At 41.8% G+C, this 27,914-nt stretch overlaps 1 pseudogene; it reads right to left on the bottom strand.

The window, feature by feature from the left end:
• Positions 1-112: 112 nt before the first annotated feature.
• On the bottom strand, positions 113-25,928 carry LOC112615220 (annotated as a pseudogene).
• Positions 25,929-27,914: the final 1,986 nt, after the last annotated feature.

Raw genomic sequence — 27,914 nt, 5'->3', positions numbered from 1 at the left:
AGAACATGAAAAATAAACATGTCTTCTCCAAAAGAAGCACTGCATCCGGAAGTAGAATTAAGGCTAAATAAATAGTGCTAGTTTGCGGTTCACACAGTAACGCATTATGATTTCAACCAATAGCTTTGCTGTTTATCCTGTACGCCTGTTTATGAAGCTGCGTCTCTGTTTCCCCCCGAAGACCGGCATTCCCATGTGGGAGTGAGAGGCCTCATTCATGGCTTTAGACTGGATGCACATGTGGTACTACTCAGGGGTCAGCCCATCAGCACAGCGCTTTTCATGCCACAGGTGGAAAAGACCAGGAAACGGAGTCCAAATCACAATGAGGTCACCATGTAAGAATTTTTTATAAAGACGAACATCTTCTCCACCCCAACCTTTCACTTCCATGTCAAATCCACCAATGGTCGGGAAATCTGATCGATACTGACAAGTCATTCCAAAGCCAATCTCTCCAAAAGCCAGAATCCTTTTTGTGAACCAGCTGCTGCTCCACAGGTGGTGGCACTTCCTGTTTGACATAAACAATGGCAGGATTGTAAAGACTGAACACCACAGGGTAAAACACCTTCTTACCTGACTCAGCATTTAACTGGCAGCTGTTAAGGAATTCGGCTGAGAAATAGATATCAACATCACAGAAAAACATCAAGACCTCTCCCTTGTCCCAAGCTCGGGCACCCACATTTACTCCTCATCCACGATTAAATTCTTCATTCAATGAGATCAATTGTGAAAATTAGACTCACTTGTGACAGATTCTAGGCTAGACCTGACTTTAGACAGTCCTTCATTACCAAAATACACCACTGTGAGATGAATCTTGTCTTGATGAATACAAACCTCCCTGAAGTTCTGCAAAAACTGTACAAATGCTTCAGTTCTTTCAGCAAGTGGTGTAATGATATTAATAACTGATCTAATGATGTCAATAATCTCGCTCTTCACTTTCATGAGAGGTCCAAAAGGGTGGAAGAGGGTCACATGTCTATATTCCATAAGGTCTGCTTTCTTAAAAAAGAGTTCATACTGCGTGCCCTTATCTCCAGTCTAACCCTCTTATCCACTCCCCTCACCTCTAACTTCTGACAACCAATAATCTGTTCTCTAATGACAGTATTGTCATTTCAAGACTGTCATATAAATGGAAATATCCATTTTAGTTTCGTTTTGGTTTGGTTTGGTTTTTGCTTTAGAGACAGGGTCTCTGTTGCACAGGCTGGAGTGTAGTAGTGCAATAACTTAAAAAAATTTTTTTACAAATTTCTAAAACTTTTATGTTAAGTACAGAGGTATACATGCAGGATGTGCAGATTTGTTATATAGGTAAACATGTGCTGTGGTGATTTGCTGCACAGATCATCCCATCACCTAGGTATTAAGCCCAGCATGCATTAGCTATCCTTCCTGATGCAACTCCTCCCCCCACCTCCTCACATGTGCCCAGTGTATGTTGTTCTTACTATGAGTCCATCTCTCATCATTTAGTTCCCATTTATAAGTGAGAACATGTGGTATTTGGTTTTCTGTTCCTACATTAGTTTGCTGAGAATAATGCCTTCCAACTCCATCCATGTCCTTGCAAAGGACATGATCTCATTCCTTTTTATGGCTGCATGGTATTCCATGGTGTATATGTACCACATTTTCTTTATCTAGTCTATTATTGATGGGCAGTTAGGTTGATTCCATGACTTGGTGCAATCACTTTTGAAGCTGGCTTTTTTTCATTCATCATAATGCCTTTGAAATTCATCCAAGCTATTGTGTGTATAAATAGTTGGTTTGTTTTTATTGCTGAACTGTATTCCATTGTATGGATATACCCACAGTTTATTCTGTTCTTTGAAGGGCATTTGGATTGTTTCCAATGTTCGGCAATTATAAATAGAGCTGCTATAAACATTCATATCGAGGATTTTGGTTTTTGCTTTTTTTTAAAAAAACTCTTTATTTATTAATTTTTGAGACAGAGTCTTGCTCTGTCACCCAGACTGGCGTGCAGTGGCATGATCTCAGCTCCCTGCAACCTCCGCCTCCCAGGTTCAAGCTATTCTCCTGCCTCAGCCTTCTAAGTAGCTGGGATTATAGGTGCCCACCACCATGCCTGGCTAATTTTTATATTTTTAGTAGAGACAGGGTTTCACCATGTTGGCCAGGATGGTCTTGAACTCCTGGCCTCAGATGATCTGCCTGCCTTAGCCTCCCAAAGTGCTGGGAGTACAGGCATGAGCCACTGAACCCGGCCACTCTTTATTTTCAAATAATTATAGATTCACAGAAAGTTGTAAAAATAGTACAAGGAAGTCCTATGTACCTTTCACCCAGTTTTAGCTAATGGTAATCACTTGTGTAACTATAGTATGATATCAGAACTATGAAATTGGCATTGATAAAATGTACAAACTGTATTCAGATTTCACCAGTTTTACATGTACTCATTTGTGTGTCTATAGGCCTAAGCATATTTTAAAACAATTTTTTTCTTTTCCTGTCCATGCCCGCACCAGTAGCCAGGACACAGGCCACATTTTTTAAAATGACAGTTTTATTGAGACATAATTCACATATCATACGATTCTTCCATTTAAAATGTGCAGTTCAATGTTCTTTAGTATATTAAAGAGTTTTGCCTCTATCGCTGCCATTAATTTAAAAACATTTTATCATTCCCCCACTGCCACAAACTCTGTATCATTTAACAGCCACTAGCCTTTTTTCCCTACCCTCGCCATAGACAACACTAATCTACTTTCTGTTTCAATGGATTGCCTATTTTGGACATATCATATAAGTGGAATCATACAATATGTAATCTTTTGTGATAGGCACCTTTCACTTAACTGTCTTGAAAATCCATCCATGTTGTGGCATGTTTCAGTAATTTATTTTTTACTGCTGAATAATGTTCCATTGTATAGATATACCACATTATGTTTATTCATTTATTAGTTGATGGACATTTGGGCTGCTTCCATTTTTTGGCTATTATGAATAATGCTGTGATAAATATCCATGTACAAGTTTTTTGTGGGCATATATTTTCATTTCTCTTTATTATATACCTAGGAGTGGAATTGCTAGGTCATATGTTAACTCCATACTTAACCTTTTGAAGAATTGCCAGATCAGTTTCAAAGCAGCTGTATTATTTTACAATCCCACCAGCAATGTATGTAGGTTCCAATTTTGCCACATCTTTGAATTTTTTTTTTTTTTTTTTTTTTTTTGAGACAGAGTCTCACTCTGTTGCCCAGGCTGGAGTGCAGTGCACAATCTTGGCTCACTGCAACCTCTGCCTCCCAGGTTCAAGTGATTCTCCTGCCTCAGACTCCCAAGTAGCTGGGATTACAGGCGCCTGCCACCACGCCTGGCTAATTTTTGTAATTTTAGTAGAGATGGGGTTTCACCATGTTGGCCAGGCTGGTCTCAAACTCCTGACCTCAGGTGGTCCACCCACCTTGACTTCCCAAAGTGCTGGGATTACAGGCATGAGCCACTGCACCCAGCTATCTGTCATTTTGATTTTAGCACTCCTAATGGGTATGAAGTGGCATCTAACTGTGGTTTTGATTTGCATGTTTCTGATGTTTAATATGATATTATACATCTTTTCATGTGTTTATTGGCCATTTGTATATCTTCTTTGGAGAAATGTCTATTTCAGCCTTTTGTTCATTTGAAATTTGGTAATTTGTCTTTTTAATTTTGAATTTTAAGAGGTTTTTTTTTTTTTTTTTTAAAGACAGAGTCTTACTCTGTTGCCCAGGCTGGAGTGCAGTGGCACGATCTTGGCTCACTGCAACCTCCGCCTCCTGGGTTCAAGTGATTCTCCTGCCTCAGCCTCCCAAGTAGCTGGGATTACAGGTGCATGCCACCATGCCTAGCTAATTTTTCTATTTTTAGTGAGACAGGGCTTTGCCATGTTGGCCAGGCTGTTCTTGAACTCCTGACCTCAGGTGATCCACCTGCCTCGGCCTCCCAAAGTGCTGGGATTACAGGCATAAGCCACCACGCCTGGCCTTAAGAGGTATTTATTTATTCTCTATTCAAGTCCCTTATCAGATATATGATTTGCAAAACTTTTCTCCCATTATGTGGGTTGTATTTTCACTTTCTTGATAGTATTATTTGCAGCACAAAAGTTTTTGATTTTGATAAAGTCCAATTTATCTTTTTTTTTTTTTCTTTGCTTGTCTTTGGTCTCATACCTAAGGAACCACTGCTTAATTCAAGTTCATGAAGATTTATGCCTGTTTCTTCTTAGAGTCTTAAAATTTTATCTCTTACACTTGAGCGTTTCATCCATTTTAGTTTAGTTTAGTGTTTTTTGTTTGTTTGTTTGTTTTGTTTTGTTTTTGTTTTTTTAGATAGTGTCCCACTTTGTCGCACAGGCTGGAGTGCGTGCAGTCATAGCTCACTGCAGCCTTGAACTCCTGGGCTCAAGTGATCCCCTGACCTCAGCCTCCAGAGTAACTGGGACTACAAGCATGTGCCACTATACCCGGCTGCTTTTTAAAACACTTTGTAGAGACAGGATCTCACGATGTTGCCCAGCTGGCCTCAAGTGATCCTCCCCTTGGCCTCCCAAAGTGCTGAGATTACAGGTGTGAGACTCCGTGCCCAGTCCTGTCATCCACTTTCAATTAATTTTTGTATGTGATGTGAAGTAGGAGTCCAACTTAATTCTTTTGTAGGTGGATATCCAGTTGTCCCGAAATTCTGTGCAATTTTAACATGTGCATAGATTTGTGTAACCACCAACAAAATAAAGATATAGGACTTTTTGTAACCACAAAGATCCTCCTACCTCTGTAGTCACACTCACCTCTTCTCCTCCCATGTCCCTAAACTTGGCAACCATTAATCTGTTCTCCATCTCTGTAATTTCATCATTAAGGATGTTATATAAATGGAGTATTTTGAGATTGGCTTTTCCACTCAACATAATTCCCTTTAGATCCGTCTAATTTGTTGTGTGTATCAGTAGGGGTTTTTTTTGTTTTGTTTTTTAATGTGTGTTGATTCGTTGAGAGTTTCTACATGAACAGTCATGTCGTCTGAGGATAGGGACGATTTTATTTCTTCCTTTCCAATATTTATTCCTTTATGTCATTTTTCTTGCCTTATTGAGCAAGTTAGAACTTCCAGTACTATGTTGAATCACAGTGGTGAGAAGCACACACCCTTGCCTTTTTTCTGATCTTAAGGAGAAAGCATTGTCCTTCAACTTTTTTTTTTTTTTTTTTTAGTGGAGGACAGCGGCCCCCATGCCACTGCCACTGCCACCCCTAGCCTTAAGTATGATGTTAGCTCTAGTTTTTCGGTGGATATTCTTTACTAGGTTAATGAAGTTACCTTGTATTCCTAGTTTGCTAAGAGCATTTATCATGAATGGATGTTGAATTTAGTCAAATGCTTTTTCTACATTGTTTGATATGATCATGTGGTTTTTATTTTTAAGCCTGTTGATAGGTGGATTACATTGATTTTCAAATATTGAACCAGACTTGTATACCTAGAATAAACCACAATTAGTTGTGAGGTATAATTTTAATTATTATTATTTGTACTGTCTTTGTCTGATTTTGGTCTCAGGGTAATACTGGCCTCATAAAATCAGTTGGAATTCACTCCCTTTTTCTGGCAAAAATTATGAAGAATTTGTGTTAATTCTTTAAATGTTTGGTATAATTCTTAGTGAAACCATCTGGGCCTGGATATTTTTCTTTTAAGAATTTTTAAACTCTAAGTTTAACTTCTTTAATGGTTATAAAGCTATTCACAAATTATCTATTTTGCATTGGATGAGTTGTGGTAGTTTGTGCTTTTTGAGAAATTGGTCTATTTAATCTAAGTTATCAAATCTATCCATGCAGAGTTGTTCATCGTATTCTCTTATTATCCTCTTTTATTCCTGATATTGGTGAATTGTGTCTTCTCTATTTTTTGTCAGTCTTTCTAGAGGTTTATCAATTTCATTGATTTTTTCCTCAAAGAATCACCTGTTAGTTTCAGTCATCATCTGTATGATTTTTCTGTTTTCAACTTTCTTGATTTATGCTCTTAACATTGTTACTTCCTTTCTTCTATTTGCCTTGCTATTGTTGTTCTAGTTTCTTCAGGTGGGATGGGTACTCAGATTATTTGTTTGAGTGTTTTCCTTCTTTTGTTTTTCTTTTTTTTCCCCTGGGGGATTCTCTTTAATTTAATTTAATTTTTTATTTTAGAATCGGGGGTTCATGTACAGATTTGTTACATGGGTATATTGCATGATGCTGAGGTTTGGGCTTCTAATGATTCTGTTGCCCAAGTGGCAAATGTAGTACCTAATAGGTAGTTTTTCAACCTTTGTCCCCCTCCCTCCCTCTGTCCTCCTTTTCTCTTTCTTTTTTTTTCTTTTCTTTTCTTTTTTTTTTTTTTTTTTTTTTGAGACGGAGTCTCGCTCTTGTCACCCAAGCTGGAGTGCAATGATGCGATCTCGGCTCACTGCAACCTCCACCTCCCGAGTTCAAGCGATTCTCCTGCCCTAGCCTCCCTAATAGCTGGGATTACAGGCACCCGCCACCACGCCTGGCTAATTTTTTGTATATTTAGTAGAGATAGGGTTTCACTATGTTGGTCAGGCTGCTCTCGAACTTCTGACCTCAGGTGATCTGCCCGCCTCGGCCTCCCAAAGTGATGGGATTACAGGCGTCAGCCCCCTCACTCAGCCCTGTCCTCTTTTTTCTCATGTGTTTAGTCCTATAAATTTTGTTATCACCACTGCTTTAGCTGCATTCCATACATTTTGATATATTGTATTTTTATTTTCATTCAGTTTTATATACTTTTAAAATATCCCTTAAGACTTCTTTGACCTATGGTATATTTATGTGTGTTGCTTAATTTTCAAATGTTTGGAGATTTTCCCATTGTCTTTTAGTTATTAATTTCTAATTTAACTTGTGCTCAGAAAATATACTCTATGGTTTCAGTTTTTTTAACATGGTTTCAGTCCTTTTGTTTAGGTTTATTTTATGACCCAGGATATGATCTGTTTTGGTGAAGATTCCATGTGCTCTTTAAAAGAATGTCTGCTCTGCTGTTGGTGGGTGAAATATTCTGTAAATGTCAATTAGACCTTGATGGTTGATGGTGGTGTTCAGTCCTTCTGTCTCCTTTTTTATTTTGATCCATTATTTGTTGAGAGAGAAATGTTACAAGTTTTAAGTACAATTGTGGACTTAGGTATTTGCACTTTCCTATTAGTTTTTGCTTCATGTATTTTGCAGCTCTGTTGTTTGGTGCATATAATTCCATTTTCATTTATTTATATAGGTTATGAATATATATTTTATATGAATATTTAAGTGGTTATTCTAATTATTGCATTATACATAAGTAATTTACCACAGTCTTCTAGTGTCAACATTTTAACCTTTGAGAAGTTTTCAGCTATTATTTTTTCAGAACTTTTTCAGCCCCCTAGTCTTTCTTTTTTTCTGCTGGAACTCCAGTGATATGGATGTTCTGTTTTTCTTCATTGTCCTTTAGGACCCTGAGGCTCTGTTCATTAGTCCATTTTCTCTCTTGTTCAGATTGGGTAATTTTTGTTGTTCCATATTCAAGTTCACTGATTTTTTCTTCTGTCATATTCATTTGGCTATAGCCCATCCAGTGAGTGTTAAAATTTTTATTGTTTTATTTTTTAATTCTAAAATTTTCATTTAGTTCTTTTTTATATGTTCTGTTTCTTTGCTAAGACTTCTTTTCATTTGTTTCAAGCATACTTTAAATTGCTTGTTGAAGCATTTTTATAATGATTCCTTGAAAATCCTTTTCAGATAATTCCAACATCTCTGTCAGCTCAGCACTGGAGTCTGTGGATTTTATTTTGTCATTCATGTTGAGATTTTCCTGATTCTTGGTATAAGTGATTTTCTATTGTATTTTTGACATTTTAGGTATTATGTTGTGAGACTAAACATCCTATTTCTGGCTGGGCGTGGTGGCTCACGTCTGTAATCCCAGCACTTTGGGAGGCCGAGGTGGGCGGATCACCTGAGGTCAGGAGTTTGAGACCAGCCTAGCCAACATATAGTGAAACCCCGTCTCTACTAAAAATACAAAAATTAGTTGGACATGGTGGCACATGCCTTATAGTCTCGGCTACTTGGGAAACTGAGGCAGGAGAATCACTTTAACCAGGGAGGCAGAGGTTGCAGTGAGCTGAGATCGCACCACTCTACTCCAGCCTGGGCAACAGAGCGAGACTCCGTCTCTAAAACAAAACAAAACAAAAAACAAACAAACAAAACAAAAACAAAAACATCCTGTTTCTTTTTCCTTTTTTGCAGGCAGTCACCCTGGGTTAAATGTGGTGTACAGGTCTGTGTTGGAGTGGCTATACAACTCTCTGCTGGACCCCAATGACGCTGGCAAAAGTGAGGCACCTCGCCGCATCTTGTTGCCAATGGAAGGAAGTGAAAGTTTAGTTCCCCAGTCAGCCTTGCAGATACCTCCCTGGCAAAAGCATAGAACTGACTCATATCACTTTGTTGCTGCTGGGTGAGATTGTAAGTTCTGCTCCCTGTCGGGCCTTGTTGACACAGGGATTAGGGAGAAGCAGAATACTGCCACACTGTTTTGTTCTACCTTGTTGGCACTGTGGGGAAGGGTGGAAGTTCAGCTCACTTTTGGGCCCCTTCCAGGTGGGGGAATGGGGAATGGAGGGATGACTCGCACCAACTTATTGCTGTCAGGTAGGGATGGCCCCACTGATACTACCCCAGTGGGGAAAGTGGAGGGCCATCTAGCACCACTTCTCATAGCCTGGGTTCCACCTCTTTGCTACTGGGGAGATAGGGTGGAAGTTCACTCCTGTTTGGTCCTGCTGATACCACCCTTGTGGGGGAGGCACAGGGCCTAGTTGCCCTGCCTAACTGCTGCCATGTGGAGGCAGACATGGGTATCCCTGTTTGGCACAGCTGACACCACAGGGAAGGGGGAAATTTTCCTTTGATGTTTGATTATGGTAGAGTGGATATTATCAAAAAGATTTTCTCTTCTGCTAGGCCACCCTTTTCCTAGTCATTTAACTAAAGGGAACAGTCTTTTCTAGGGGTTCTTTTTTGGGTCTAGGCCTATTGGCAGTTTCAGGTTGCAGGCTTCTCCAGTGCCCCATCTGGGATTTATGGAAGACAGCTCACTACTGTAGTGTTCTTTAGGTCCTAAAGTCTCTAGGCAATCCACCTTGTCCTTTCCACCTTTCAAAGACTTCCCATGCTTGATTGTTTTTACATCAAGGTTTTCTGTTTTATTGTAAGAGGGAGGAGTAGTGAGAAATGGGTCATTGATTTTTTTTAAAAAATGCTCAATTCTTTCTTTCTACTTTCTTTGGGTATGCTATTTTGTTACTTATCTGTATTCTTGAGGTGACTGTTTAGTACATTTATTGTCAATCAAAATAATTCATGTATTGGCCAGTCATGGTCGCTCACGTCTGTAATCCCATCACTTTGGTAGGCTGAGGCGGGTGGATCACTTGAGTTCAGGAGTTGAAGACCAGCCTGGGCAACATGGTGAAACCCTGTCCCTCCAAAAAAAATATAAAAATTAGCTGGGCGTGGTGGCTTGTGCTTGTAGTCCCAGCTACTTGGGAGGCTGAGGTAAGAGGATGGATTGAGCCCGCGAGGTGGAGGTTGCAATGAGCCAAGATCATGCCACTGCACTCCAGCCTGGGCAACAGAGCCAGACCCTGTCTCAAAAAAAAAAAAAATTCATGTATTATCAGTTGAAATACATTTGAATATATTGGAATAAATAAGTGATTGTAATGCTGCAACTTTCTTATGAGTACCACTTTAGCTGCATAGTATAGGTTTTGATGGGTTCTGATTTTCCTGCTGATTATTTTTGCAGTTTGTAATTTCTGTTTTGATTCTCTGTTTAACTCAAGGGTTATTTAGAAGACTGTTTTTAAAATGCCAAGTGGATAGATGATAAGCAGAGCTGCCCTTTGTGCCTGTAGATTTCCACATAAGGCCAGGCAGGCCCTCAGAGAGCTAGGGTTTTTCTGAAAAGCTGTCATGTAAAAACGAAATTGGAAATTTGGTTCCCTGCTATTTTTTCCCTGTCTTTATTCTTCAGGTGTTTATTGTATACTCATTATATGCAATAAGTCTAAGTTGCTTTCCTTTGATGAGGAGAAAAAGAAAGTTAATACATAGTTCCTGCCCTTCAGAAGTGTAATATTTAATTAGCATGATGATATGTATACACAAAGCAGTTAAATAGCAGTACTTGACAATAGTGACTAAATTACCACGGGAGTTCATACACAAGGAAAATCAGTGGCGGCTAAAGTAATTGGGGGAAAGACCTGTTGGAGGAGGGAGAAGTATTTGAGTTGGACCTTAAAGGGTAAGTAAGATGTAAATATGCACAGAGGAAATGAAAGGATGTTGCTGGCTGAGAAACTGGTGTATCCAAAAGCTACCATGGTAGGGAAATGGGAAAGCTAAATTAGGTTGGTAGTGGAAGATGAATTCAGTTTTAGCTGTGTTGGGTTTTAGATGATGTAGGACATGTAATGGGGAGATACTCTGGAAATTATTGATCCCCATTTCTTGATAAATTAGTTGAACTTAACCTTGTCTGAAACAGTAGTCTGTTCTCTCTTGGCTTGGTCAGAGGAATATAGTGTTCTGGTTTGGATGTATTTTAGTTGAATATATGTGTCACAGGTGGTGTACCAGGTATTTTCTACTTAACCCTCCTGATCTGCTCTTCACCCTTTTATACCCTGCTCTGTGCTCCTGGAGGACAAACTATGTGGATTATATCAGTGAGTTCCTTTCCCATTTTGGCTTCTGGTAGGGTTTGAGCAGTGGAGATCCCTGGCAGGACATCACAGGAAGAGAAGAAATTGAGGTCAGGGTGTGTATTTCTGGCTTCCTCCTTGGAAGATTGCCTCAGGCTAGCTACTGTCCCTTAACTAAAGGTCACTGCTCTCTCATGGGGACTCTCTGTATCACATTCTTCTTTTTTCTTCTATGTGTTTCTCCCCTCATCCTCTTGTGCATAGGGTAGTAATGGCCCCAAGTTATGCATTCTCTCTCCCTGTTGGTTTTCCTATACCCTGCCCACACCTTTGTAGATAGTCTTTTTGTTAAACTTTCCACCAATTATGCTAATTTGAATGTGCCATCTGCTAGGACCCTAACTGATACAGATGAGGTCTCAATTGTCAAAGAATTAGAATCCAATGAAATAAGCCTAACAAAATATGACTAAATATGATTCAATCTGTCTCTCTCTCTGATTAATGTAGGCTCTTGCAGAGATTTCAGATAATTATTCTGAACTGCAATCTTCAGCGTATAGATGTGTTGAGAGTGACAGTTCATGGAATATTAATAATAACTGGCATTTATTAATTACTTACTCTTTCCATGCACCATGCTAGGCTTTTCTTTTTTTTTTTTTCTTTTTAGACGGAGTCTCACACTGTCGCCCGGGCTGGAGTGCATGGCGCCAACTCGGCTCACTGCAACCTCTGTCTCCCGGGTTCAAGCAATTCTCCTGCCTCAGCCTCTCGAGTAGCTGGGATTATAGGCGCCCGCCACCATGCCCAGCTAATTTTTCATACTTTTAGTAGAGACAGGGTTTCACCATGTTGGCCAGGCTGGTCTTGAACTCCTGACCTCAGGTGATTCATCTGCCTCGGCCTCCCAAAGTGCTGGGATTACAGGCGTGAGCCACTGTGCCTGGCTGCTAGGCATGTTTTTATGTGCATCGTTTCACTTAATCTCCACAGCAACCCTAGAAGTAGGTAATTTTGTTTCTCTCTCTCTCTCTTTTTGAGACAGAATCTCGCTCTGTTGCCAGGCTGGAGTGCAGTGGCCCGATCTCGGCTCACTGCAACCTCTGCCTACTGGGTTCAAGCAGTTCTCCTGCCTCAGCCTCCCAGTTTATCTCCTTTTCATGGGCGAGGAAACTAAGGCTCAGAGAGATTAAATAGCCTACCGAGATTTCATAGCTAAAAATAGTGGAACTGGGATTGAAATTCAGGTCTGCCTGACTCCATAGCTCATGTTCTAAGATAAATATGTCGTCTTCAGATTAGCAGCATTGGAGAGCTTCTTAGAAATGTAAACTCTCAGGCTTTACCTCATACCTACTAAATTAGAATCTGCATTTTAGAAAGATCCCAGGTGATTCACATTCATATTAAAGTTTGAGAAGCAGGGCTGGGCACGGTAGCTCATGCCTGTAATCCCAGCACTTGGGGAGGCCAAGGCAGGCAGATCACTTGAGTTCGGGAGTTTGAGACCAGCCTGGGCAAAATGGCAAAACCTTGTCTCTACAAATATATAAATATATTTATATATATATTTATCACCCAGGCGTGGTGGTGCATAACCTGCAGTCCTAGCTACTTGGGAGGCTGAGGCAGGAGGATCACCTGAGCCCAGGAAGGTCGAGGCTGCAGGGAGCCCCATTCACACCACTGAACTCCAGTCTGGGTGACAGAGCAAGACCTTGTCTTAAAAAAAAAAAAAAAAGAAAAACAAAAGAAAATTTGAGAAGCAATACTATAAACCATGTTGCTATTACAGTCTGCCTATTACAGACTGCTATAGAAAGTTCTGTTTGATTGATGTGGGGTACAAAGAGCATTTAACCTTCTGTGCTCTTTAACACTGATGTCATATAGCCTTCTAGCTGGAATCTGACAAGCCAGTGCTGCCATTTTTGAGACAAGGACATTGAGATTCAGTCGGGAAAATAACTTGGTGAGAGACGCCAGGAAACAGCATGAACTGCTGCTGTTGTGGAAAGGAGAACTTGGCCTCAGGTCACTGCCAGGAATTTTTTGTGGTTGGAGTTCAAGGATGCACCATTAACTACTGTGCTTAGAAACTCCCGAATTCGTGTATACCTGGCTAGTTCTCAGAAAAACTGGTGCATTCAAAAAGTTTGATTTGGCTGGGCATGGTGGCTCACACCTGTAATCCCAGCACTTTGGGAGGCCGAGGTAGGTGGATCACCTGAGGTCAGGAGTTCGAGACCAGCCTGGCCAACATGGTGAAACCCCATCTCGACTAAAAATACAATTATTAGCTGGGTGTAGTGGCAGGCGTCTGTAATTCCAGCCACTTGGGAGGCTGAGGCAGGAGAATCGCTTGAACCCAGGAGGCAGAGGTTGCGGTGAGCTGAGATTGCGCCATTGTACTCCAGCCTGGGTGACAAGAGTGAAACTCAGTCTCAAAAACAAAACAAAACAAAACAAAAAGTTTGATTTAGTGTCCTTAGACTCTCCTTTCTATAGTGTTCACTTCCCACCCTCATTTCATAGTCACTACCTCTCCTCCATGTCCATCATGCCACCCTTTTCTTGTTTCTGTTGATATCTGCTTTTTTTTTTTTTTTTTTTTTTTGAGACAGAGTCTCGCTCTGTCACCCAGGCTGGAGTGCAGTGGCCGGATCTCAGCTCACTACAAGCTCTGCCTCCCAGGTTTACGCCATTCTCCTGCCTCAGCCTCCCAAATAGCTGGGACTACAGGCGCCCGCCACCTCGCCCGGCTAGTTTTTTGTATTTTTAGTAGAGACGGGGTTTCACTGTGTTAGCCAGGCTGGTCTCGATTTCCTGACCTCGTGATCCGCCCGTCTCGGCCTCCCAAAGTGCTGGGATTACAGGCTTGAGCCACCGTGCCCGGCCGATATCTGCTTTAAGAAAGCATATCAGATGGTAAATCTATGAAAAGTGCTCTATCTCACTATTAATGAGGGAAATTCAAACTAAAACCACAATGAGATACTACTGCACACCTACCAGAAGAGCTCAAATGAAAAAAGACTGACATTACCATGTATTGGCGAAGATGAGGATTTATTGGAACTTTTGTACACTATTGGTGATTATATAAATTGGTACAACTACTCTGAAAGGCTATTTGGCAGTGTCTACCAAAGCTGAACTTAGGCATACCCCAATGACCAAGTAATACCACTCCTAGATATTTAACCAAGAGAAAATCTCCCACATGTACATAAGGATACACATATATATGTAGATGTCCATTGAAAGATTTTGTTTGAGACAGTAAGAAATGAAAAGCAACCTAAATGATCATCAACAGAAGGAACACATCAACTATGATATATTCATCTGATGGGATTCCATACAGCAGTTAAAATGAATGAATTATAACTATATGTAGCAACACAGAGCTACAGCAAAATATATGAAAACCATACTGTTGGCCAGGCGCAGTGGCTCACGCTTGTAATCCCAGCACTTTGGGAGGCCAAGGTGGGAGGATCACCTGAGGTCAGGAGTTCGAGACCAGCCTGGCCAACATGGTGAAACCCTGTCTCTACTAAAAATACAAAAATTAGCTGGGCATGGTGGCGGGCACCTGTAATCCCAGCTACTCAGGAGGCTGAGGCAGGGGAATCACTTGAACCCAGGAGGCGGAGGTTGTAGTGAGCCGAGATTGTGCCATTGCACTCTAGCCTGGGAGACAAGGGCAAAACTCCATCTCAAACAAAACAAAACAAAACAAAACAAAACACACAAAGACACAGAAACATACAGTTGAGGAAAAAAGGTTAAAAAGTTATAGAAAATTCTGTGTAATAGTATTAATGTAAAGTATAAAAACATAAAACAATATCCTATTATGTTATAGGTTATATTATTTGTGGTACATGCATATATAGTAAAAGGAAAGTTAAGAAAAATATTTATGTTTCTAGTACATGCATAGATTTAGTGTTTATGGTATATGCATAGAGAGTAAAAGGAAAAGAGCTCTTACTAAATACACACACATACACACACACACACACAGTCAGTTAGTTGCATAACTAGGATGAGAAGCCAGTTTTGCTTATTCTTCCTTAGCCTAAGTAATAGAGGCTTCAAAATCTAAATGATCTGCATGGTCATTAACTTGGCTTCTTGTCTCCTGTAGCTAGGCTTTGTATAGCTCAGAACATGTTATGGGAGCCTGGTGAGTTTTGGGGGAGTGGAGTTAGTATCTCTTTTACATGAAAGCAGGGGGCAAGGTTGCTATAAACTTTTTTTTTTCCACATTCTCAACCCCTGTCTACTGGCCAGGAATGCTGAATTTGACCTGATTAAGGGTATCAGTAAACAAGATAATGTGAAACACTAGTAAGCTGGTGACTGTTCCAGCCTAAAGCTGAACTCCTCTAGCACTTCTCAGTCATGTTTGACTAGCTATGGCAGAAGCTGCTGGACACAGAGGCAAACCCAGAGAACCAAAAAGCTATAAATGGCCTCCAGTGTGATTAAAATGGACTATTGGCATGGTAGTTGGATCAAAATTCTAACTTCTGAACAACATAGGTTTTCATGTACAGGGTCTACAGGGTATAGGATAAGACAAAATTCTGGAAAATGAAAGGCAGTATATGGCCCCTGCTGTCCCGGATCGACTGTGGTTACTTTTTTGTCAGTTATCTAATAATTGCCTTTAAATTCCCCAGGCTGTTAAGACCTCAAAAATCTACCAGAGGGGTATGTGAGATAGAGTAAGAAAGAGAGTTTTAGAAGGGCAGACAAAAAGGGGAAAATAAAAGAGGAGACTCTCTTGAATGGATTGTTTCTGTTCTTTGATGATCTGACCTGCTTTTTTTTATGCATTTGATCTAGTAATGACTCATGAGGAGAGCCTCGGAAGATGTTTGGGTTCTAGTCCTAATACCTCTATTGCAGTGACCTTGAGCAGATCAATTAACCTCTTTGAACTTCATATACCTCATCTGTAAAATGGAGATAATAATAGTATTTACCTAATATGGTTGTTAAGGTATGTAAAGTGCTTGGCATGGTGCCTGGCACAAGGTAAGTAAATAATTAATAAATTAGTGATGATCTTTCTTCTTGTTGTTGTTACAGTATCAGAGAAGCAAAGGAGGAGAGCATTTTGAGCAGGAGAGGGAAGTCTGGTCTACAGAATGCCAAATGCAGCAGAGACGTCCAGAAGGATGAGAATTGAGAGAAGGCAAGGGTTCTGAGACTTGATTAGAAATGCTGAGTGATAGGCCGGGTGCAGTGACTAATGCCTGCAATCCCAGCACTTTGGGAGGCCGAGGCGGGTAGATCACCTGAGGTCAGGAGTTCAAGAACAGCCTGGCCAACATAGTGAAACCCCATCTCTACTAAAAATACAAAAATTTGCCGGGCATGGTGGCATGTGCCTGTAATCCCAGCTACTCGGGAGGCTGAGGCAGGAGAATCGCTTGAACCCAGGAGGCGGAGGTTGCAGTGAGCCAAGACCACGTCTCAAAAAAAAAAAGAAAGAAAGAAAAGAAATGATGAATGATATTTACATTTGAAACATATCTTCTGAGCTCCTTATTTTTTACTGGAAATGGGAATCAGAGTTTAAAAAGAAATCCCATCACTTTTTGTTCTCAGGATACATATTTAGTTAAGTTCACAGGAAGCAATGTTTATTGGGAGAATATGTAAGAAGGTAGCTGCAGCTGTAACAGCCACAACAGACTCTTTATGCTTGTCCATTAAAACTTTCTGTGATGTGGACATCTTCTATATCTGTGCTATCCATACACGTGTGGCTATTGAGCACTTGAAATATGCTAGTGCTCTAGTGTGACTGAGGAAATGAAATTTTAATTTTTTTTTTTTTTTTTTTTTTGAGACAGAGTCTGGCTCTGTCACCCAGGCTGGAGTGCAATGGCGCAATCTTGGCTCACTGCAACCTCTGCCTCCTGGGTTCAAGCAATTCTCCTGCCTCAGCCTCCCAAGTAGCTGGGATTATAGGCGTGCACCACCCTGCCCAGCTAATTTTTGTATTTTTAGTAGAGATGGGGTTTCACTATATGTTGGCCAGGCTGGTCTCGAACTCTTGACCTCAGGTGATCACCCGCCTTGGCTTCCCAAAGTGTTAGGATTACAGGTGTGAGCCACCACGCCAGGCCTGAAATTTTAATTGTATTTAATCTTAATTAGCTTAAGTTTAAACAGCCATATGTAGCTTGTGGCTACCCTAATGGATAGCTCTAGCTGCCCTGAAAAAACCATCATTGTTATTAGGGGAGCAAGGCATATACTCATGAGACCAGTTAAATACCAAAATAATTAGGGTCAGACAGTAGAGACTTAATTATTCAGAAAACAAATGATATCCACTGGGCCGGAAAATTTAAAGAGAGTCTTATAAAGTAAGTGAAACTTGGGCTTAAGCTGGAGGGATGTACAGTGGCTAGGAGGAAAGAAGGCAAGAGGTTGTTCTGATGGGTTGGAGGGTATGGGCAAATGTTTGCAGTTAAAAAATATCTCCTACATGAGAAGTTTGAGGACAATGACTATTCTAAAATAGAGCACTCATATCGGGAGTTAGTCGTGTTTGGGCCAGGTCATGGACAGTCTTGAATGCTAGCACACAGAGTTTGGGCTGTCTACATAGGCCGATGTTTTTCCAGGCTTGCTTAAAACATAGATTCTCAGTCCCCACCTTGACCTACTACATCAAATTTTCTGGGTTGGAGCCTAAGAAATCAGTATTTTGAGCAAGCTCCCCGGATGTTGATGATGCACATTCAAGTTTGAGATCTATTAGATAAACAGAAAGGAGCCCATGGGAGCTTTTGATGAAGAGAGTCTTATTAAGTAAGTGAAGGGAGTGATGTGATAATAGTGGTATCTTAGGAAGCTCAATAGGGTGGGACAGTGTAGGACGTAGAATCTAGAGTAAGGAAACCAGTTAGGTGACTGTTAAAGTAGTTCAGATATGAACTTCACAAATTCAGATTTTCTTTCTGGCTGGTACCCCTGGAATTGTCAAACTGACTCCCTAAAATTTCCCTGCAGGCCATATTTTAATTTTCAACACAATTTGTTTGCGTTTTAAATGACTAGGGCCCAGGGCCCAAAGCCTGACTTCCTTGGTTCAAATCCAAGCTCTACTACTTAAGTGACTTTAGCTTAGACAAGTTTTCATAACTTTTCTGTGTTTCAACTTCCTTTTCTATAAACTGGAGATGATTATAGCTCCTATCTCATAAGGGCATTGCAGGTGTTAAACTAGATCATAAAGGGCTCACAACAGTACTTGGCACATAGTAAGCACTCAATAAATGTTGGTATTAATATTATTTAAACTAAAGAGCCCTTTAGTTCATTACAGTTTGTATAATAGTTAAAACCAGTCAATTACCTTTCACACACACAAAAACATGTTAAATGTGTCCATTTGGTATGTTAAAACTGAGTTCTAGGCTTTTTGCTGAATGAGTTGTATTTCAAAGCATAATGCTTCAGTTAATTTTATATATGATTATCCTTCATAAAATAAGTCTAAACAGGATGAATTGTTTTTCCCACTAGTTGTGTTAATCTGTGATTAGTGCTTGGCTATGAATGATATATCTTTTTAAATTTTGTCCTTTTTAGATTGCTACTAGCTTTCAGTGGATGCTATTTGTCATATTTATTTCTGAAGAAAAGAACAGACACTCTTTTGCTCTTCAGGGGGACTGATAGTGGAAATAAAATTTGATTTGTTATCTGGGCATGTGGCCTGGTGTCAGCTGATCCCGTGACTTACCCTGGAGGTGTGGCAACAGGTTTCTGAAGGAGTGAGAAAGCCTTTTCAGGTGCCTTACTTGGAAATATGTGAACTTCTGGTTGCTGCTTCACTCTTCTTCCAGGCCTCACTGACACAGAGGCTTCTAGCCTCTCCAGTTTCCTTTGTATTGTCAGCTGCCTGAAGCAACTCTCAAGATGCACCTGCAAGTCAAGGGCGGGGAGGGAAGGAAACAGCTAAGACCCATGATAGCTATCTACACACTTCTGAGCCAGGCTGAGCCAACACGTTGCCTCAAAATCTTCTTTCTGCTTTCAGAAACAAAGTCACTCCTAACTTTGATCTCTTAAGTTCTGTTAGATAGTTGAAAAAGAGAGGTCTATGACACAGTTGGTTAAGATTCTTATTTTAATATTTTGACAAGATTAATACATATATTCCCTGCCATCTCCCTACTTGTCCATTTCTCTTCCCTGGAGGCAATCAGTGACCAGTTTCTTGTGTATCCTTTCAGAGATCTTCTGTACATGTATGTATATGTATAACCTGATATTTTTTTCTTTATATCCTTAAGTTTTATACAAATAGTAGCATACCATAAATGATATCCTGCACCTTGCTTTTTTCCTTTAATACATACTGGAGACCATTTCATATCAGCACATACAGAGCTTCTTTATGGCTGTAGGGCAGCACTGTGTGGAATCTAAGTATTTCATAATTACTGCAGATGTACCAGAATCTGTTTTAGCAGTTCTTTATTGATGGGTATTTGCATTGCATCTCAACTTTGGTGATTATCAACATGAGTATACATATTTCACATGTGAGAGTATATCTTTACGAGAAATTGGTTAGGACACTTTGGCAATTGACCTGTTCAAGTGGCTGTATAACCACAGTGCTGTGTGTAGAATCAATTTGCCATGCTTAAATAGGGAGTCACAGGATGTTAGAGCTAGAAGAGATCTTAGAGATTCCAGAGAAACCCAAGATTACATGAAGAGTTAAAGGCAGATTCAAGACTAAATCCCACAGTTTGTTTTTTTTTTTTTCTTTTTGAGACAGAGTCTTGCTCTGTTGCCCAGGTTGGAGTGCAGTGGCATGATCTCAGCTCACTGCAACCTCTGCCTCCTGGGTTCAAGCAATTCTCCTGCCTCGGCCTCCTGAGTAACTGGGATTGCAGGAGCATGCCACCACGCCCAGCTAATTTTTACATTTTTAGTAGAGACGGGATTTCACCATGTTGGCCAGGCTGGTCTCAACTCCTGACCTCAGGTGATCCGCCTGCCTCAGCCTCCCAAAGTGCTGGGATTACAGGCATGAGCCACCGCGCCCGGCCAATCCCACAGTGTTTTACTCCAGTCCATAATGTAGCTCTTTGTATTATACCACACTGCTGTTTGTGAGAGAGATAGGGCATGGCCTGATTTCTGTCCCAACAAGCAGGACTGTGCATTTTCCGGCCCACTGCAATGTCACTTTCTGGTCTACCTGATTTCTCTTTCTAGGGTCTGACTCTGTCAGCCTGACTTTCCCTACTTTCTCTGCTGCTCTAGACACTACTAATAACTGCTCTAATAATAACTACTTTTTTCTTTTAAAATTAAAACCAAAGTCCTTTATGGTTTCGGGATCCTTTCGTTAGTAGTAAAGGCAAATCAGTGAGGCAGGATTGCTAGGGAGGTGATGTGGTAATGGCCCAGATTCATGATCTTTCCCATTGCTTTCTACTCTTAACTCGTCCATTGAGTCATCATGATGTAGTCTAGGGAGAATCCTTTTCTCCTCTTGGCACTGCTGGAGTATCTCCTCTTCTTGACCATAAGATTGAGCACCTTAAGGTCCAACAAGTGCTTAATGTACCCAATAAGGAAGAATATGAAAATGTGTGCACATAGTTTCATTATTACTGAATTATATTAGGGAAGTAATATTCTTTGTTTGCAGCCCAAGGAAATCAAGAGCCTTGGTGTCACAGACAGATCCTTGTGTGCGAATGACTCTGAAGTTAAGCTTAACTCTGGCCCATGCCACAGAGGTGTAAACTGCTACAAACCTTTTTGAAATCAACACTAGGATGATGGATGAAACTGTACTAGGAATAGACTGTAGAGCTATCCCTAGGACAGTTTTTCTCGAAGTATAGTCAGTTCTCTGACCACCTGCATTATTCAAAAGTTGGCACCCTGGAGTCTGCAAGTAGCCCTTCTCTGCCCTCCAGTGATTCTTATATGAATTGAACTATGCAAACTACTGCCTAAGAAATGGTAAACTGGGGAGATGGTGATGAGTCTTTCAATTTGAAGCAGCTTATAAAATTAGTGATAAGAGGTGACTAGCAACTCCAGGTTGTGTACAGTTAATGTCATTTGGGGAGATGTAAATACTATGTTAGGTGGCTGGGCGCGGTGGCTTATGCCTGTAATCCCAGAACTTTGGGAGGCCAAGGCTGGTGGATCATTTGAGGTCAGGAGTTCGAGACCAGCCTGGCCAACATGGTGAAACCCCGTCTCTACTAAAAATACGAAAATTAGCTGGACACGGTGACACGTGCCCGTAATCCCAGCTGCTCAGGAGGCTGAGGCAGAGAATCGCTTGACCCTGGAAGGCAGAGGCTGCGGTGAGCAGAGATCTCGCCACTGCACTCCATTCTGGGCAAGAGAGTGAGGCCCTGTCTCAAAAAAAAAAAAAAAAAAAAAAAAGGAAAAGGCTGTGTTAGGTGCCCCATGTGCTCCCACAGACCCTGTGCTTCTGTTACAACCTGACATGGTTTGGCTCTTTGTCTCCACCCAAATCTTATCTTGAATTGTAATTTCCACGTGTTGGGGGGGGGCGGGGGAACCAGGTGAGAGAGGATTGGATCATGGGGGTGTTCATGGGGGTGTTCTTGTGATAGTGAGTTCCCCATGCTGTTCTTGTGATCGTGAGTTCTCATGAGAGCTGATGGTTTTAAAGTGTGGCACTTCCTCATTCCTGCACTCACTCTTTCCTGCTGCCTCATGATGAAGGTGCCTGCTTCCCCTTCTGCCATGACTGTAAGTTTCCTGAGGCCTCCCCAGCCATGTGGAACTGTGAGTCGATTAAACCTCTTTCCTTTATAAATCACTCCGTCTTGGGCCTTCCTTCCTTCCTTCCTTCTTTTTCTTTTTCTTTTTTTTTTTTCTTTCTTTTTTTTTTTTTTTTTTTTTTTTTTTGAGACAAAGTCTCACACTGTTGCCCAGGCTGGAGTGCAGTGGCGTGATCTCGGTTCACTGCAGCCTCTGCCTCCTGGGTTCAACTGATTCTCCTGCCTCAGCCTCCCAAGTAGCTGGGACCACAGGTGCGTGCCACCATGCCTGGCTAATTTTTGTATTTTTAGTAGAGATGGGGTTTCACCATTTTGGCCAGGCTAGTCTCATACTCCTGGCCTCAAGTGATCCGCCCACCTCAGCCTCCCAAAGTGCTGGGATTACAGGTGTGAGCCACCATGCCTGGCCATGGGTATTTCTTTATAGCAGTGTGAGAATGAACTAATACACAACCTTTATCATGCTGTATTGTGATTGAATGTTTTTGTCACTTTCCTGTATAATCCAGAGGGTTTTCAGTTGTGAGCAACAGAAATTGACTGGCTAATTTAGGCAGAAAACATATATATTGAAAGCATATTGAATAGCTCACAAAATCACCAGCTGGACTGGAGAACTAGACTCAGGCCTATATAGCCAACATCACAGCTGCCACTGCTACTACCACCAAGAGGAGAAAGGGACTCTCCCTAGACTACATGATGACTCAATGGACAAGCTAAGAATAGAAAGCAACAGGAAAGATCATGAATCTTGGGCCATTACCAGATCACCTCCCTAGCACTAGTGAGTGCCTACCACCACCACTCTAACTGCCATCAGTGTTAGCTCAGATTCTCCAAGGAGCAGATACTAAGATGGAATTAGATATGCAAGAGATTGATTGGGGGAAATGCCCATGACAGAAAGGGCAAGAACTGGAAGAGGCTGGAAAAGCTGTCAGACTGCAATGTAAATCTGACCTTTATGGATAAGAGAAGGCAAGAAGAAGGTTGGGAAGGAAGGCTCTTGGCCTGAAGAGCAGTTCTAATAAAATTTGCCCTAGCTGACGGGAGTCCTGTAGCCAAAGCTGCCTATTGGAATAGTTCTGTCTTCCAGAAATGGATCTGACTTAGTATCACTGCTGTGCTCAGTCATTGGCTGGAAGCAATGTGGCCTCAAAGAAAAGCTGCAAATATTGGGGTGAATTTAGAACCTAGCAGCTAGGGCCAAGGTCATTTACATTCCCCATGCTGGGAGAACTGAAAGGCACATTTTCCTAGCTGTCTCAATCAGAGATTTTCCACTGCTTTGGGTTGCTGGCTCCCAGTCCAAGGGATGGATCTTTGGATTGGGTGAGCCAAGGTCATGTGCCTGTGTTCTGACTGCAAGGGGGACCTACTTCCCACCAAGATTCCTAAGCCCTCTCTCCCAAATACAGGGCTTCATATGCTGGACAGCAACCCCTACAAAGGACAAATGTCCACTATACTGTGTGACCTCCTTAAGAGCAGAGATCTTTGTCTTGCTGATTGCAATTATAAATATTTACAAATGAATGTTTATTGAAGTAACTGAGTGCCCCACAATGCTATATCTGACTAAGAAAAAAAGAAGAAAAGTGAAATAACTGAATGAATGTAACCAGCTGGTGTTCAAATGCCCTTACATACTCTCTCTCTCTGTCTCTCTCTGTCTCTCTCACACACACTCTCTCTCAGTCAATCAATTTAGCTCTCAGGGAAATGCAAACCAAATCCACTAGGATGACTATACTTAAAAAGACATATAAAAATTGTTGTCAAGTATGCGGAGAAATTGGAACCATCATACACTGCTGATGGAAATGTAAAATGGTACGGCCACTTTAGAAGAGTCTGGCAACCCTCAAAACATAGTTACCATATGATCTAGCATTTTACTCCTAAGTATGTACCCAAGTGAACTGAAAACACATATTCATGCAAAAACTTGTATTCAAATCATCCACATAAGAGCCAAAAAGTGGAGACAATCCTGTTGTGGTTAATATTATGTGTCAACTTAGCTAGGCTATTGTGCCCAGTTGTTTGGTCACACACCAGTCTAGATATTGTAGTGAAGGTATTTTTCAGAGGGGATTAACAAAATCAATAGACAGATTACCCTCCATAATGTCAGTGAGCTTCATCCAATCAGTTGAAGGCAATAAGAGCAAAGGCCGAGGTCTCCTGAAGAAGAAGGAATTCTGCCTCCAGGCTGCAATATAGAAATTCTGCCTGCATTTCAAGCCTTTGGATCCAAGACTGCAACACCATCTCTTTTTTTTTTTTTTTTTTTTTTTTTTTGAGACGAAGTCTCGCTCTGTCGCCCAGGCTGGAGTGCAGTGGCCGGATCTCAGCTCACTGCAAGCTCTGCCTCCCGGGTTTACGCCATTCTCCTGCCTCGGCCTCCCGAGTAGCTGGGACTACAGGCGCCCGCCACCTCGCCTGGCTAGTTTTTTGTATTTTTTTTTTAGTAGAGACAGGGTTTCTTTGTGTTAGCCAGGATGGTCTCAATCTCCTGACCTCGTGATCCGCCCATCTCGGCCTCCCAAAGTGCTGGGATTACAGGCTTGAGCCACCGCGCCCGGCCCAACACCATCTCTTTTCTGAATTTCCAGCCTGCCAGTCTGCCCCAAATTTCAGACCTGCCAGTCCCCCAAATTGCATATGCTAATTTCTTAAAATATATCTCCAGCTATCCCCTTGTGCCAATTGGTTCTGTTTCTCTGTGATAGATCCATACAGTGTAGTATTACCGTAAAAAGAAATGAAGTACTGATACATGCCACAACATGGATGAACCTTGAAAACATCATACTAAGTGAAAGAAGCCAGATACAAAAGGTCATATGTGATCATATATGGTATGATTCCATCCAGAATAGACAAATCTATTGAGATGGAAAGTGGATTCATGGTTGCCTAGTGCTGCGGGGAGTGGGGAATGGGGACTGAGTGCTTAATGGGCATGGGTTTCTTGGGGTGATGAAATGTTCCGGCACTAGGTCATGGTAATGGCTGCAGACTTTGTACTAAAACTACTAAATTGTACACTTTAAATGGGTGAATTGTATGGCATATGAGTTATTTCTAAATAAAGGGTATTATTTTAAAAATAAATAATATCATTATATTCCCCTCTCTGACCCTTCTCTTCCACCAGGCAACGTAAATAGAGCTCGCCAGCTGCCTGGCAACACCCAACATCCCAAATGCCATGCTGCATTATGTGGCAGCACTTCTTTCCCTTCAAGACTAATTTAGATGTCATTTCTAACCAGATTTGTTGAAGAAAAATGCTAGGGGTGAGGGCTGCAGGGAAGTTACTTCTGTTTTAACTCCAGGCCCAAATCACAGCTATGGATGATACTGATGAGGGAGTAGCTCAGAACTAACAGGCAAAGGTCTTTGTTCTCAGGGAGTTTATAGTGAAAAGACAAATAAGACCTAGATGATATGACTGATTTTGCATTCATTTTTTTTTTTTGTTTTTTGTTTTTTGTTTTTTTTTTAGACGGAGTCTCAGTGTCACCCAGGCTGGAGTGCAATGGCACAGTCTCGGCTCACTGCAACCTCCACCTCCTGGGTTCAAGCGATTCTCATGCCTCAGCCTCCCGAGTTGCTGGGATTACAGATGTGTGCCACTACTCCTGGCTAATTTTTGTATTTTTAGTAGAAATGGGGTTTCATGATGTTGCCCAATCTGGTCTTAAACTCCTGACCTCAGGTGATCTACCCATCTCGGCCTCCTAAAGTGCTGGGATTAACAGGTGTGAACCACTGCACCTGGCTTTTTTTGTTTTCTTTCTTTTTTTATTTTGAGACAGAGTCGCTCTGTCGCCCAGGTTGGAGTGCAGTGGCACAATCACAACCCACTGCAGCTTCAACTTCCCGGGCTCAAGTGATCCTCCCCACTTCAGCCTCTAGAGTAGCTAGGACTACAGGTGTGTGTCACCATGCCCAGCTAATTTTGTTTTCATTTTTTTTGTAGAGACAGGGTCTCACTTTGTTGCTCAGGCTGGTCTCAAACTCCTGGGCTCAAGCAATCCTCCCACCTCGGCCTCCCAAAGCGCTGGGATTACAGACGTGAGCCACCATGCCTGGCCTCTAGATACCTTTTAAGCATTCTAACAGCCCAAACTGAGCATTCTGTAGAAGGAAGCCATCTTCCATTCTGGCTATTGATTCTCTGGGCCTTGCCCATCACCTCCCACCAATGAGTGTTCTGTGACTGGACTGTCAGTCACTTGCTGCAGATCTCTGTCCTTCCTCTCCTCTTTTCTCATGCATGCCACGCACCTCTAACAGATCAATTCCTTGGAGACTTTTGAGCAGTCTTCAGGCTGCAGAGGCTTGGAAAGCTCAACCCCATCCCTGAGCCTTACAGAGGGATTCTGAATGCTGATAAAGATGCCAAGAACTTTTAGACCACGTGGCTTTTAGATGCACTCTTTGTTCCCATTGAGTCAGTGGTTGGAAGTAGAGTAGTAAGGAGTCAGATCTTGGTCTTCCCCTTTCCTGCAGAATTCTAGTGCTTCTCAGGAGGAGAAATTTATGCTTGAACACTACCTGGCATTCGGGGGCAGCCTAGGTGTCATCCCAGATGACTAGTCTGTGGGAGATCAATGCTCTTAATGGGACAGGGGTTCCTAGAGCCTCAGCAGCCTTATGACTGCCAACATTTCCAGCATCTTTAGTCCCAAGAAGAGTAAAGAGCTTGAATCTAGAGATGGCCTGAGAGAGCAAGGAATGTTTGGATAGAAACGGCAAATTCTCACTTAGCTACTCCCAGCAAGGCAAAGGAACAGGGAAATAAGAGACCAGAGGATTTAGTGACCTAAAGCGCCAGAGAGTCCTAGGGCTGAAAATAGAGAAGTCGGTGGGTGAGGGGGATCAGATGACAGGAACTTTACAGGTCTATACCAGTCATGGGGGAGTCTAACAAAAGTACCGTAATGGGGCTCTGCCTTCAAGGAGCCTGTGATAATTTAGTTGGGGAATAAAAATTAATACACTTGAAATAATTTTGGTGCTACACTCTGGTATAAACAAAAGAATGCTGTAGAAATTCTTGAGAAGGGACAGATCATGTGGTCTGGGAACCTCTGTGAACTGATGGCTGAATGAGCAGAGGAGTTTATGCCCCAGCTACAGTGGCCACAGCTTTTAGAGATGAGTGTGTCTGAGTGTTGCATGGTTTCATGGAGGAAGTATGGGGGAGGAAGCTTCATCATCAACACCATTTGTCAGTCACCATTGTCATCAACAAGTGCCACAATAAACAGTCATTGAGCATCCTTCCCTCACTAACTTTACACTTTTTGGGGGGGAGGCAGGACAAACACAGAAAGAGTTGAAGGACTAGTACGAAAGAGCATGTGCTAGTAGCACAAAGATAGAGAAAAGTGAGAGTTGGGGAGGTGACAGAAGGCTTCTTGGAGGAGGGAGCACTTGGGCTGACCCATGAAAGAAAGTTATGGTTTGGACTAATGGAGAAAAGGGTGAAGGGGGTTGTAAATCACATCAACAAGGCAGAGAGGTGGGAGTGAGCAAGGCAAATAGGAGTAGTGAGAAAACCAGCTGGCCTTGTGGTAGGGGTAGGGTGGGCAATAAAATCCGAGAGGGAAGTAGTGTGATGATTATACAGAGCCTTGAATGACAGACAGAAGGAGTCATTTTGGAACAAAGTAGGAAGGCATTGTAAATTTTTGTATTTGGGGAGACAGAAGGGCATGGAGGAGAAGGAGGAAAGGCTAAAAGGTAAATGTTGGGATTCTACATTCTTCTTCGTAGCTTTACTCTCCCATTTTTTTTGTTGTTGTTGTTTAATTTTTAATTTTTATTTTTTTGAGATGGAGTTTTCACTCTTGTCACCCAGGCTGGAGTGCAATGGTGCTATCTTAGCTCACTGCAACCTCTGCCTCCTGAGTTCAAGGGGTTCTCCTGCCTCAGCCTCCCGAGTAGCTGGGATTACAGATGCCCACGACCATGCCCAGCTACTTTTGAATTTTTAGTAGAGACGGGATTTCACCATGTTGGTCAGGCTGGTCTCAAACTCCTGACCTCAGGCGATTCACCCGCCTTGGCTTCCCAAAATGCTGGGATTACAGGCGTGAGCCACCGCGCCCAGCTGACTCTCCCATGTTAGGGGGACCAACTCCCCCTATCCCAGTGAAATGGGATTAATTGGTCACCTTGCCTGAGATTCACCTTGTGAACAGGTAACTAGAGCAGCCCCAAGAGGTTCTGCACCATATACTGGTGCTGGAGAA

The sequence above is a fragment of the Theropithecus gelada genome, chromosome X (assembly GCF_003255815.1).
Source record: "Theropithecus gelada isolate Dixy chromosome X, Tgel_1.0, whole genome shotgun sequence".
NCBI classification, from domain to species: Eukaryota; Metazoa; Chordata; class Mammalia; order Primates; family Cercopithecidae; genus Theropithecus; species Theropithecus gelada.
Note: the sequence above shows the minus strand (reverse complement) of the source record. Positions and strands in the feature narration are given on the sequence as shown.